The sequence below is a fragment of the Cavia porcellus genome, unplaced genomic scaffold (assembly GCF_034190915.1).
Source record: "Cavia porcellus strain 051 isolate PalLab524CR breed Dunkin Hartley unplaced genomic scaffold, mCavPor4.1 scaffold_27, whole genome shotgun sequence".
Classification (NCBI taxonomy): domain Eukaryota; kingdom Metazoa; phylum Chordata; class Mammalia; order Rodentia; family Caviidae; genus Cavia; species Cavia porcellus.
In genome coordinates, this window is record NW_026947510.1 from 28,211,032 (window position 1) to 28,224,864 (window position 13,833).

Sequence of the window (13,833 nt, forward strand, 5' to 3'; positions counted from 1 at the left end):
GTGAGAAAAACATCACGGGGTGGTGTGAATCATAGGGTCTGAATTAGGAAAGGATGTGAGTGGCAATGTAGGATGGAGAAAATCACCACAGGGTGGCCAGCATGGGGAAGTCAGGAAACATGCAGTGGCAATGTAGGATAGGTTTCTGAAAAACATCGTGGGGTGGTGCGCATAGTATGGGTGTGTAACATTACATTCACTAGTAGGAGAGAGAAAAACATCACGGGGTGGTGTGAATCATAGGGTCTGAATAAGGATAGGCAGAGATTTGCAATGTAGGTTCGAGAAAAGCACCACGGAGTGGTCAGCATGGGGAGGTCAGGACACATACAGTGGCAATGTAGGATAGGATTCTGAAAAACATCACGGGTTGGTGCGCATTGTATGGGTGTGTAATATTACATTCACTCGTAGGAGTGAGAAAAACATCACTTGGTGGTGTGAATCATAGTGTCTGAATTAGGATAGGCAGTGAGTGGCAATGTAGGATGGAGAAATGCACCACGGGGTTGTCACCATGGGGAGATCAGGAAACATGCAGTGGTAATGTAGGTTAGGTTTCTGAAAAACATCGTGGGGTGGTGCACATTGTATGGGTGTGTAACATTACTTCACTAGGAGGAGTTTAAAAAACATCACAGGGTGGTATGTATCATAGGGAGTCAATTAGGATAGGCAGTGAGTGGCAATGTAGGATGGAGAAAAGCACCACGGGGTGGTCAGCATGGGGAGGTCAGGACACATGCAGTGGCAATGTAGAATAGGTTTCTGAAAAACATCGCGGGGTGGTGCGCATTGTATGTGTGTGTAACATTACATTCTCTAGTAGGAGTGAGAAAAACATCACGGGGTGGTGTGAATCATAGGGTCTGAATTAGGATAGGCAGTGAGTGGCAATGTAGCATGGAGAAAAGCACCACGGGGTGGTCAGCATGGTGAGGTCAGGACACATGCATTGGCAATGTAGAATAGGTTTCTGAATAAATTCGCAGGGTGGTATGCATTGTATGAGTGTGTAACATTACATTCACTAGTAGGAGTGAGAAAAACATCACGGGGTGGTGTGAATCATAGGGTTTGAATTAGCATAGGCAGTGAGTGGCAATGTAGGATGGAGAAAAGCACCACGGGGTGGTCAGCATGGGGAGGTCAGGAAACATGCAGTGGCAATATACGATAGGGTTCTGAAAATCATCATGGGATGGTGCGCATCGTATAGGTGTGTATCATTACATTCATTAGTAGGAGTGAGAAAAACATCACGGGGTGGTGTGAATCATAGGGTCTGAATTAGGAAAGGAAGTGAGTGGCAATGTAGGATGGAAAAAAGCACCACGGGGTGGCCAGCATGGGAAAGTCACGAAACATGCAGTGGCAATGTAGGATAGGTTTCTGAAAAACATCGCGTGGTGGTGTGCATCGTATGGGTGTGTAACATTACATTCACTAGTAGGAGGGAGAAAAACATCACGGGGTGGTATGAATCATAGGGTCTGAATTAGCATAGGCAGTGAGTGGCAATGTAGGATGGAGAAAAGCACCACGGGGTGGTCAGCATGGGAAGGTCAGGACACATGCAGGGGCAATGTAGGATAGGTTTCTGAAAAATATCGCGGTGTGGTGCGCATTGTATGGGTGTGTAACATTACATTCACTAGTAGGAGTGGGAAAACCATCACGGGGTGGTGTGAATCATAGGGTCTGAATTAGGATAGGCAGTGATTGGCAATGTAGGATTGAGAAAAGCAGCACGGGGTGGTCAGCATGGGGATGTCAGGACACATGCAGTGGCAATGTAGGATAAGTTTCTGAAAAACATCGCGTGGTGGTGCGCATCGTATGGGTGTGTAACATTACATTCACTAGTAGGAGTGAGAAATACATCACGTGGTGGTGTGAATCATAGTGTCTGAATTAGGATAGGCAGTGAGTGGCAATGTGGGATGGAGAAAAGCACCACGGGGTGGTCAGCATGGACAGGTCAATACACATGCAGTGGCAATGTAGGATAGGTTTCTGAAAAACTTCGCAGGGTGGTGCGCATTGTATGAGTGTGTAACATTACATTCACTAGTAGGAGTGAGAAAAACATAATGGGGTGGTGTGAATCATAGGGTCTGAATTAGGATAGGCAGTGAGTGGCAATGTAGGATGGAGAAAAGCAACACGGGGTGGCCAGGATGGGGAGGTCAGGAAACATGCAGTGGCAATGTAGGATAGGTTTCTGAAAAACATCGCGTGGTGGTGCGCATCGTATGGGTGTGTAACATTACATTTACTAGTAGGAGTGAGAAAAACATAATGGGGTGGTGTGAATCATAGGGTCTGAATTAGGATAGGCAGTGAGTTGCAATGTAGGATGGAGAAAAGCAACACGGGGTGGTCAGCATGGCGAGGTCAGGACACATGCAGTGACAATGTAGGATAGGTTTCTGAAAAACCTCGCAGGGTGGGGCGCATTGTATGAGTGCGTAACAGTACTTTCACTAGTAGGAGTGAGAAATACATCACGGGGTGCTGTGAATCATATGTTCTGAATTAGAATAGGCAGTGAGTGGCAATGTAGGATGGAGAAAAGCACCACGGGATGGCCAGCATGTAGAGGTCAATAAACATGCAGTGGCAATGTAGGATTGGTTCCTGAAATACATCGCGGGGTGGTGCGCATCCTATGGGTGTGTAACATTACATTCACTAGTAGGAGTGAGAAAAACATCACGGGATGGTGTGAATCATAGGGTCTGAATTAGGATAGGCAGTGAGTGGCAATGTAGGATGGAGAAAAACACCACGGGGTGGTCAGAATGGGGAAGTCAGGAAACTTGCAGTGGCAATGTAGGATAGGTTTCTGAAAAACATCGCAGGGTTGTGCGCATCGTATGGGTGTGTAACATTACATTCACTGGTAGGAGTTAGAAAAACATCACGGGGTGGTGCGAATCATGAGGTCTGAATTTGGATAGGCAGTGCGTGGCAATGTAGGATGGAGAAAAGCACCACGGGGTGGTAAGCATGGGAAGGTCAGGACACATGCAGTGGCAATGTACGATAGGTTTCTGTAAAACATCGCGGGGTAGTGCACATTGTATGGGTGTGTAACATTACATTCATTAGTAGGAGTGAGAAATACATCACGGGGTCATGTCAATCATAGGGTCTGAATTAGGATACGCAGTGAGTGGCAATGTACGATGGAAAAAACCACCACGTGGTGGCCAGCATGGGGAGGTCAGGAAACATGCAGTGGCAATGTACAATAGGTTTCTGAAAAACATCAAGGGATGGTGCGCATTGTATGGGTGTGTAACATTACATTCACTAGTAGGAGTGAGAAATACATCACGGGGTCATGTGAATCATAGGGTCTGAATAAGGATAGGCAGTAAGTGGCAATGTAGGATGGAGAAAAGCACCACGGGGTGGTCAGCATGGGGAGGTCAGGACACATGCAGTAGCAATGTAGGATAGGATTCTGAAAAATATCTTTGGGTGGTGCGCATTGTATGGGTGTGTAACATTGCATTCACTAGTAGGAGTGAGAAAAACTTCACGGGGTGGTGTGAATCATATGGTCTGAATTAGGTTAGGCAGTGAGTGGCAATGTAGGATGGAGAAAAGCACCACGGGTTGGTCAGCATGGGGAGGTCAGGACACATGCAGTGACAATGTAGGATACGTTTCTGAAAAACCTCGCAGGGTGGTGCGCATTGTATGAGTGTGTAACATTACATTCACTAGTAGGAGTGAGAAAAACATCACGGGGTGGTGTGAATCATAGGGTCTGAATTAGGATACGCAGTGAGTGGCAATGTAGGATGGAAAAAAGCAAAACGTGGTGGCCAGCATGGGGAGGTCAGGAAACATGCAGTGGCAATGTAGGATAGGTTTAGGAAAAATATCGCGGGGTCGTGCGCATTGTATGGGTGTGTAACATTACATTCACTAGTAGGAGTGAGAAAACCATTACGGGTGGGTGTGAATCATAGGGTGTGAATTAGGATAGGCAGTGAGTGGCAATGTAGGATGGAGAAAAGCACCACGGGGTGGTCAGCATGTGGAGGTCAGGAAACATGCAGTGGCAATGTAGGATAGGTTTCTGAAAAACATCGCGGGGTGGTGCGCATTGTATAGGTGTGTAATACTACATTCACTAGTAGGAGTGAGAAAAACATCACGGGGTGGTGTGAATCATAGGGTCTGAATTAGGATAGGCAGTGAGTGGCAATGTAGGATGGAGAAAAACAAAACGGGGTGGTCAGAATGGGGAAGTCAGGAAACTTGCAGTGGCAATGTAGGATAGGTTTCTGAAAAACATCGCAGGGTGGTGCGCATCGTATGGGTGTGTAACATTACATTCACTAGTAGGAGTGAGAAGAACATCACGGGGTGGTGTGAATCATAGGGTCTGAATTAGGATAGGCAGTGAGTGTCAATGTAGGATGGAGAAAAGCAGCACGGGGTGGTCAGCATGGCGAGGTCAGGACACATGCAGTGACAATGTAGGATAGGTTTCTGAAAAACCTCGCAGGGTGGTGCGCATTGTATGAGTGTGTAACATTACTTTCACTAGTAGGAGTGAGAAATACATCACGGGGTGGTGTGAATCATAGGTTCTGAATTAGAATAGGCAGTGAGTGGCAATGTAGAATGGAGAAAAGCACCACGGGATGGCCAGCATGAGGAGGTCAATAAACATGCAGTGGCAATGTAGTATAGGTTCCTGAAATACATCGCGGGGTGGTGCGCATCCTATGGGTGTGTACCATTACATTCACTAGTAGGAGTGAGAAAAACATCACGGGATGGTGTGAATCATAGGGTCTGAATTAGGATAGGCAGTGAGTGGCAATGTAGGATGGAGAAAAACACCACGGGGTGGTCAGAATGGGGAAGTCAGGAAACTTGCAGTGGCAATGTAGGATAGGTTTCTGAAAAACATCGCAGGGTGGTGCGCATCGTATGGGTGTGTAACATTACATTCACTAGTAGGAGTGAGAAGAACATCACGGGGTGGTGTGAATCATAGGGTCTGAATTAGGATAGGCAGTGAGTGGCAATGTAGGATGGAGAAATGCACCACGGGGTGGTCAGCATGGGGAGATCTGGAAACATGCAGTGGCAATGTAGGATAGGTTTCTGAAAAACATCGCGGGATGGTGCACATTGTATGGGTGTGTAACATTACTTTCACTAGTATGAGTTTAAAAAACATCACGGGGTGGTGTGAATCATAGGGTCTGAATTAGGATAGGCAGTGAGTGGCAATGTAGGATGGAGAAAAGCACCACGGGGTGGTCAGCATGGGGAGGTCAGGACAAATGCAGTGGCAATGTAGAATAGGTTTCTGAAAAACATCGCGGGGTGGTGCGCATTGTATTGGTGTGTAACTTTACATTCTCTAGTAGGAGTGATAAAAACATCACGGGGTGGTGTGAATCATAGGGTCTGAATTAGGATAGGCAGTGAGTGGCAATGTAGGATGGAGAAAAGCACCACGGGGTGGTCAGCATGGGGAGGTCAGGACACATGCAGTGGCAATGTAGGATAGGTTTCTGAAAAACCTCGCAGGGTGTTGCGCATTGTATGAGTGTTTAACATTACATTCACTAGTAGGAGTGAGAAAAACATCACGGGGTGGTGTGAATCATAGGGTTTGAATTAGGATAGGCAGTGAGTGGCAATGTAGCATGGAGAAAAGCACCACGGGGTGGTCAGCATGGGGAGGTCAGGAAACATGCAGTGGCAATATAGGATAGGGTTCTGAAAAACATCATGGGATGGTGCGCATCGTATAGGTGTGTAACATTACATTCACTAGTAGGAGTGAGAAAAACATCACGGGGTGGTGTGAATCATAGGTTCTGAATTAGGAAAGGAAGTGAGTGGCAATGTAGGGTGGAGAAAAGCACCTCGGTGTGGTCAGCATGGGAAGGTCAGGACACATGCCGTGGCAATGTAGGATAGGTTTCTGAAAAATATCACGGGGTGGTGCGCATTGCATGGGTGTGTAACATTACATTCACTAGTAGGAGTGGGAAAACCATCACGGGGTAGTGTGAATCATAGGGTCTGAATTAGGATAGGCAGTGATTGGCAATGTAGTAAGGAGAAAAGCACCACGTGGTGGTCAGCATGCGGAGGTCAGGACACATGTAGTGGCAATGTAGGATAGGTTTCTCAAAAGCATCGCGGGGTGGTGCGCATTGTATGGGTGTGTAACATTACATTCAATAGTAGGAGTCAGAAAAACATCACGGTGTTGTGTGAATCATAGGGTCTGAATTAGGATAGGCAGTGAGTGGCAATGTAGGATGGAGAAAAGCAACACGGGGTGGCCAGCATGGGGAGGTCAGGAAACATGCAGTGGCAATGTAGGATAGGTTTCTGAAAAACATCGTGGGGTAGTGCGCATCTTATCGCTGTGTAACATTACATTCACTAGTAGGAGTGAGAAATACATCACGGGGTGGTGTGAATCATAGGTTCTGAATGAGGATAGGCAGTGAGTGGCAATGTAGGATGGAGAAAAGCACCACGGGATGGCCAGCATGGGGAGGTCAGGAAACATGCAGTGGCAATGTAGGATAGGTTTCTGAAAAACATCGCGGGGTGGTGCGCATCGTATGGGTGTGTAACATTACATTCACTAGTAGGATTTAGAAATACATAACGGGGTGGTGAGAATCTTAGGGTCTGAATAAGGATAGGCAGTGAGTGGCAATGTAGGATGGAGAAAAGCACCACGGGGTGGTCAGCATGGGGAGGTCAGGATTCATGCAGTGGCAATGTAGGATAGGTTTGTGAAAAACCTCGCAGGGTGGTGCGCATCGTATGGGTGTGTAATATTACATTCACTAGTAGGAGTGAGAAACACATCACGGGGTGGTGTGAATCATAGGTTCTGAATGAGGATAGGCAGTGAGTGGCAATGTAGGATGGAGAAAAGCACCACGGGATGGCCAGCATGGGGAGGTTAGGAAACATGCAGTGGCAATGTAGGATAGGTTTCTGAAAAGCATCGCGGGGTGGTGCGCATTGTATGGGTGTGTAACATTACATTCACTAGTAGGAGTGAGAAAAACATCACGGGGTGGTGTGAATCATAGGGTCCGAATTAGGATAGGCAGTGAGTGGCAATGTAGGATGGAGAAAAGCACCACGGAGTTGTCAGCATGGGGAGGTCAGGACACATGCAGTGGCAACGTAGGATAGGTTTCTGAAAAACATCGCGGGGTGGTGCGCATTGTATGGGTGTGTAATATTACATTCACTAGTAGGAGTGAGAAAAACATCACTTGGTGGTGTGAATCATAGGGTCTGAATTAGGATAGGCAGTGAGTGGCAATGTAGGATGGAGAAAAGCACCACGGGATGGTCAGCATGGTGAGGTCAGGAAACATGCAGTGGCAATGTAGGATAGGTTTCTGAAAAACATCGCGGTGTGGTGCGCATTGTATGGGTGTGTAACATTACATTCACTAGTAGGAGTGAGAAAAACATCACGGGGTGGTGTGAATCATAGGGTATGAATTAGTACAGGCAGTGAGTTGCAATGTAGGATGGACAAAAGTAACATGGGCTGGTCAGCATGGGGAGGTCAGGAAACATGCAGTGGCAATGTAGGATAGGTTTCTGAAAAACATCGCGGGGTGGTGCGCATCGTATGTGTGTGTAACATTACATTCACTAGTAGGAGTGAGAAAAACATCACGGGGTGGTGTGAATCATAGAGTCTGAATTAGGATAGGCAGTGAGTGGCAATGTAGGATGGAGAAAAGCACCACGGGGTGGTCAGAATGGGGAGGTCAGGAAACATGCAGTGGCAATGTAGGATAGGTTTCTGAAAAACATCGCGGGGTGGTGAGCATTGCATGGGTGTGTAACATTACATTCAGTAGTAGGAGTTTGAAAAACATCACGAGGTGGTGTGAATCATAGGGTCTGAATTAGGATAGGCAGGGAGTGGCAATGTAAAATGGAGAAAAGCACCACGGGGTGGTCAGCATGGGGAGGTCAGGACACATGCAGTGGCAATGTAGAATAGGTTTCTGAAAAACATCGCGGGGTTGTGCGCATTGTATGGGTGTGCAACATTACATTCTCTAGTAAGAGTGAGAAAAACATCACGGGTTGGTGTGAATCATAGGGTCTGAATTAGGATAGGCAGTGAGTGGCAATGTAGGACGGAGAAAAGCACCACGGGGTGGTCAGCATGTGGAGGTCAGGACACATGCAGTGGCAATGTAGGATAGGTTTCTGAAAAACCTCGCAGGGTGGTGTGCATTGTATGAGTGTGTAACATTACATTCACTAGTAGGAGTAAAACATCACTGGGTGGTGTGAATCATAGGGTTTGAATTAGGATAGGCAGTGAGTGGCAATGTAGGATGGAGTAAAGCACCACGGGGTGGTCAGCATGGGTGGTCAGTAAACATGCAGTGGCAATATAGGATAGGGTTCTGAAAAACATCATGGGATGGTGCGCATCATATAGGTGTGTAACGTTACATTCACTAGTAGGAGTGAGAAAATCATAACGGAGTGGTGTGAATCATAGGGTCTGAATTAGGATAGTCAGTGAGTGGCAATGTAGGATGGAGAAAAGCACCACGGGGTGGTAAGCATGGGGAGGTCAGGACACATGCAGTGGCAATGTGGGATAGGTTTCTGATAAACATCGCGGGGTGGTGCGCATTGTATGGGTGTGCAACATTACATTCACTAGTAGGAGTGAGAAATACATCACGGGGTGGTGAGAATCGTAGGGTCTGAATTAGAATAGGTAGTGAGTGGCAATGTAGGATGTAGAAAAGCACCACGGGGTGGTCAGCATGTGGAGGTCAGGACACATGCAGTGGCATTGTGGGATAGGTTACTGAAAAGCCTCGCAGGGTGGTGCGCATTGTATGAGTGTGTAACATTACATTCACTAGTAGGATTGAGAAAAACATCACGGGGTGGTGTGAATCATAGGGTTTGAATTAGGATAGGCAGTGAGTGGCAATGTAGGATGGAGAAAAGCACCACGGGGTGGTCAGCATGGGTGGTCAGGAAACATGCAGTGGCAATATAGGATAGGGTTCTGAAAAACATCATGGGATGGTGCGCATCGTATAGGTGTGTAACATTACATTCACTAGTAGGAGTGAGAAAAACATCACGGGGTGGTGTGAATCATAGGGTCTGAATTAGGAAAGGATGTGAGTGGCAATGTAGGATGGAGAAAATCACCACGGGGTGGCCAGCATGGGGAAGTCAGGAAACATGCAGTGGCAATGTAGGATAGGTTTCTGAAAAACATCGTGGGGTGGTGCGCATCGTATGGGTGTGTAACATTACATTCACTAGTAGGAGGGAGAAAAACATCACGGGGTGGTGTGAATCATAGGGTCTGAATAAGGATAGGCAGAGATTTGCAATGTAGGTTCGAGAAAAGCACCACGGAGTGGTCAGCATGGGGAGGTCAGGACACATACAGTGGCAATGTAGGATAGGATTCTGAAAAACATCGCGGGTTGGTGCGCATTGTATGGGTGTGTAATATTACATTCACTCGTAGGAGTGAGAAAAACATCACTTGGTGGTGTGAATCATAGTGTCTGAATTAGGATAGGCAGTGAGTGGCAATGTAGGATGGAGAAATGCACCACGGGGTGGTCACCATGGGGAGATCAGGAAACATGCAGTGGTAATGTAGGTTAGGTTTCTGAAAAACATTGTGGGGTGGTGCACATTGTATGGGTGTGTAACATTACTTCACTAGGAGGAGTTTAAAAAACATCACAGGGTGGTATGAATCATAGGGAGTCAATTAGGATAGGCAGTGAGTGGCAATGTAGGAAGGAGAAAAGCACCACGGGGTGGTCAGCATGGGGAGGTCAGGACACATGCAGTGGCAATGTAGAATAGGTTTCTGAAAAACATCGCGGGGTGGTGCGCATTGTATGTGTGTGTAACATTACATTCTCTAGTAGGAGTGAGAAAAACATCACGGGGTGGTGTGAATCATAGGGTCTGAATTAGGATAGGCAGTGAGTGGCAATGTAGCATGGAGAAAAGCACCACGGGGTGGTCAGCATGGTGAGGTCAGGACACATGCATTGGCAATTTAGGATAGGTTTCTGAATAACCTCGCAGGGTGGTATGCATTGTATGCGTGTGTAACATTACATTCACTAGTAGGAGTGAGAAAAACATCACGGGGTGGTGTGAATCATAGGGTTTGAATTAGCATAGGCAGTGAGTGGCAATGTAGGATGGAGAAAAGCACCACGGGTTGGTCAGCATGGGGAGGTCAGGAAACATGCAGTGGCAATATACGATAGGGTTCTGAAAATCATCATGGGATGGTGCGCATCGTATAGGTGTGTAACATTACATTCATTAGTAGGAGTGAGAAAAACATCACGGGGTGGTGTGAATCATAGGGTCTGAATTAGGAAAGGAAGTGAGTGGCAATGTAGGATGGAAAAAAGCACCACGGGGTGGCCAGCATGGGAAAGTCACGAAACATGCAGTGGCAATGTAGGATAGGTTTCTGAAAAACATCGCGTGGTGGTGTGCATCGTATGGGTGTGTAACATTACATTCACTAGTAGGAGGGAGAAAAACATCACGGGGTGGTATGAATCATAGGGTCTGAATTAGCATAGGCAGTGAGTGGCAATGTAGGATGGAGAAAAGCACCACGGGGTGGTCAGCATGGGAAGGTCAGGACACATGCAGGGGCAATGTAGGATAGGTTTCTGAAAAATATCGCGGTGTGGTGCACATTGTATGGGTGTGTAACATTACATTCACTAGTAGGAGTGGGAAAACCATCACGGGGTGGTGTGAATCATAGGGTCTGAATTAGGATAGGCAGTGATTGGCAATGTAGGATGGAGAAAAGCACCACGTGGTGGTCAGCATGCGGAGGTCAGGACACATGTAGTGGCAATGTAGGATAGGTTTCTGAAAAACATTCCGGGGTGGTGCGCATTGTATGGGCGTGTAACATTACATTCACTAGTAGGAGTGAAAAATACATCATGGGGTGGTGTGAATTGTAGGGTCTGAATTAGGATAGGCAGTGAGTGTCAATGTAGGATTGAGAAAAGCAGCACGGGGTGGTCAGCATGGGGATGTCAGGACACATGCAGTGGCAATGTAGGATAAGTTTCTGAAAAACATCGCGTGGTGGTGCGCATCGTATGGGTGTGTAACATTACATTCACTAGTAGGAGTGAGAAATACATCACGGGGTGGTGTGAACCATAGTGTCTGAATTAGGATAGGCAGTGAGTGGCAATGTAGGATGGAGAAAAGCACCACGGGGTGGTCAGCATGGACAGGTCAATACACATGCAGTGGCAATGTAGGATATGTTTCTGAAAAACTTCGCAGGGTGGTGCGCATTGTATGTGTGTGTAACATTACATTCACTAGTAGGAGTGAGAAAAACATAATGGGGTGGTGTGAATCATAGGGTCTGAATTAGGATAGGCAGTGAGTGGCAATGTAGGATGGAGAAAAGCAAAACGGGGTGGCCAGGATGGGGAGGTCAGGAAACATGCAGTGGCAATGTAGGATAGGTTTCTGAAAAACATCGCGTGGTGGTGCGCATCGTATGGGTGTGTAACATTACATTCACTAGTAGGAGGGAGAAAAACATCACCGGGTGGTATGATTCATAGGGTCTGAATTAGGATAGGCAGTGAGTGGCAATGTAGGATGGAGAAAAGCATCACGGGGTGGTCGGCATGCGGAGGTCAGGACACATGTAGTGGCAATGTAGGATAGGTTTCAGAAAAACATCGCGGGGTGGTGCGCAGTGTATGGGCGTGTAACATTACATTCACTAGTAGGTGTTAAAAATACATCATGGGGTGGTGTGAATCGTAGGGTCTAAATTAGGATAGGCAGTGAGTGTCAATGTAGGATGGAGAAAAGCAGCACGGGGTGGTCAGCATGGCGAGGTCAGGACACATGCAGTGACAATGTAGGATAGGTTTCTGAAAAACCTCGCAGGGTGGGGCGCATTGTATGAGTGTGTAACAGTACTTTCACTAGTAGGAGTGAGAAATACATCACGGGGTGGTGTGAATCATAGGTTCTGAATTAGAATAGGCAGTGAGTGGCAATGTAGGATGGAGAAAAGCACCACGGGATGGCCAGCATGTAGAGGTCAATAAACATGCAGTGGCAATGTAGGATTAGTTCCTGAAATACATCGCGGGGTGGTGCGCATCCTATGGGTGTGTAACATTACATTCACTAGTAGGAGTGAGAAAAACATCACGGGATGGTGTGAATCATAGGGTCTGAATTAGGATAGGCAGTGAGTGGCAATGTAGGATGGAGAAAAACACCACGGGGTGGTCAGAATGGGGAAGTCAGGAAACTTGCAGTGGCAATGTAGGATAGGTTTCTGAAAAACATCGCAGGGTTGTGCGCATCGTATGGGTGTGTAACATTACATTCACTGGTAGGAGTTAGAAAAACATCACGGGGTGGTGCGAATCATGAGGTCTGAATTTGGATAGGCAGTGAGTGGCAATGTAGGATGGAGAAAAGCACCACGGGGTGGTAAGCATGGGAAGGTCAGGACACATGCAGTGGCAATGTACGATAGGTTTCTGTAAAACATCGCGGGGTAGTGCACATTGTATGGGTGTGTAACATTACATTCATTAGTAGGAGTGAGAAATACATCACGGTGTCATGTCAATCATAGGGTCTGAATTAGGATACGCAGTGAGTGGCAATGTACGATGGAAAAAACCACCACGTGGTGGCCAGCATGGGGAGGTCAGGAAACATGCAGTGGCAATGTACGATAGGTTTCTGAAAAACATCAAGGGATGGTGCGCATTGTATGGGTGTGTAACATTACATTCACTAGTAGGAGTGAGAAATACATCACGGGGTCATGTGAATCATAGGGTCTGAATAAGGATAGGCAGTGAGTGGCAATGTAGGATGGAGAAAAGCACCACGGGGTGGTCAGCATGGGGAGGTTAGGACACATGCAGTAGCAATGTAGGATAGGATTCTGAAAAATATCTTTGGGTGGTGCGCATTGTACGGGTGTGTAACATTGCATTCACTAGTAGGAGTGAGAAAAACTTCACGGGGTGGTGTGAATCATATGGTCTGAATTAGGTTAGGCAGTGAGTGGCAATGTAGGATGGAGAAAAGCACCACGGGTTGGTCAGCATGGGGAGGTCAGGACACATGCAGTGACAATGTAGGATAGGTTTCTGAAAAACCTCGCAGGGTGGTGCGCATTGTATAGGTGTGTAATACTACATTCACTAGTAGGAGTGAGAAAAACATCACGGGGTGGTGTGAATCATAGGGTCTGAATTAGGATAGGCAGTGAGTGGCAATGTTGGATGGAGAAAAGCATCACGGGGTGGTCAGCATGGGGAAGTCAGGACACATGCAGTGGCAATGTAGGATAGGTTTCTGAAAAACATCGCGGGGTTGTGCGCAGTGTATGGGCGTGTAACATTACATTCACTAGTAGGTGTTAAAAATACATCATGGGGTGGTGTGAATCGTAGGGTCTGAATTAGGATAGGCAGTGAGTGTCAATGTAGGATGGAGAAAAGCAGCACGGGGTGGTCAGCATGGCGAGGTCAGGACACATGCAGTGACAATGTAGGATAGGTTTCTGAAAAACCTCGCAGGGTGGTGCGCATTGTATGAGTGTGTAACATTACTTTCACTAGTAGGAGTGAGAAATACATCACGGAGTGGTGTGAATCATAGGTTCTGAATTAGAATAGGCAGTGAGTGGCAATGTAGAATGGAGAAAAGCACCACGGGATGGCAAGCATGTGGAGGTCA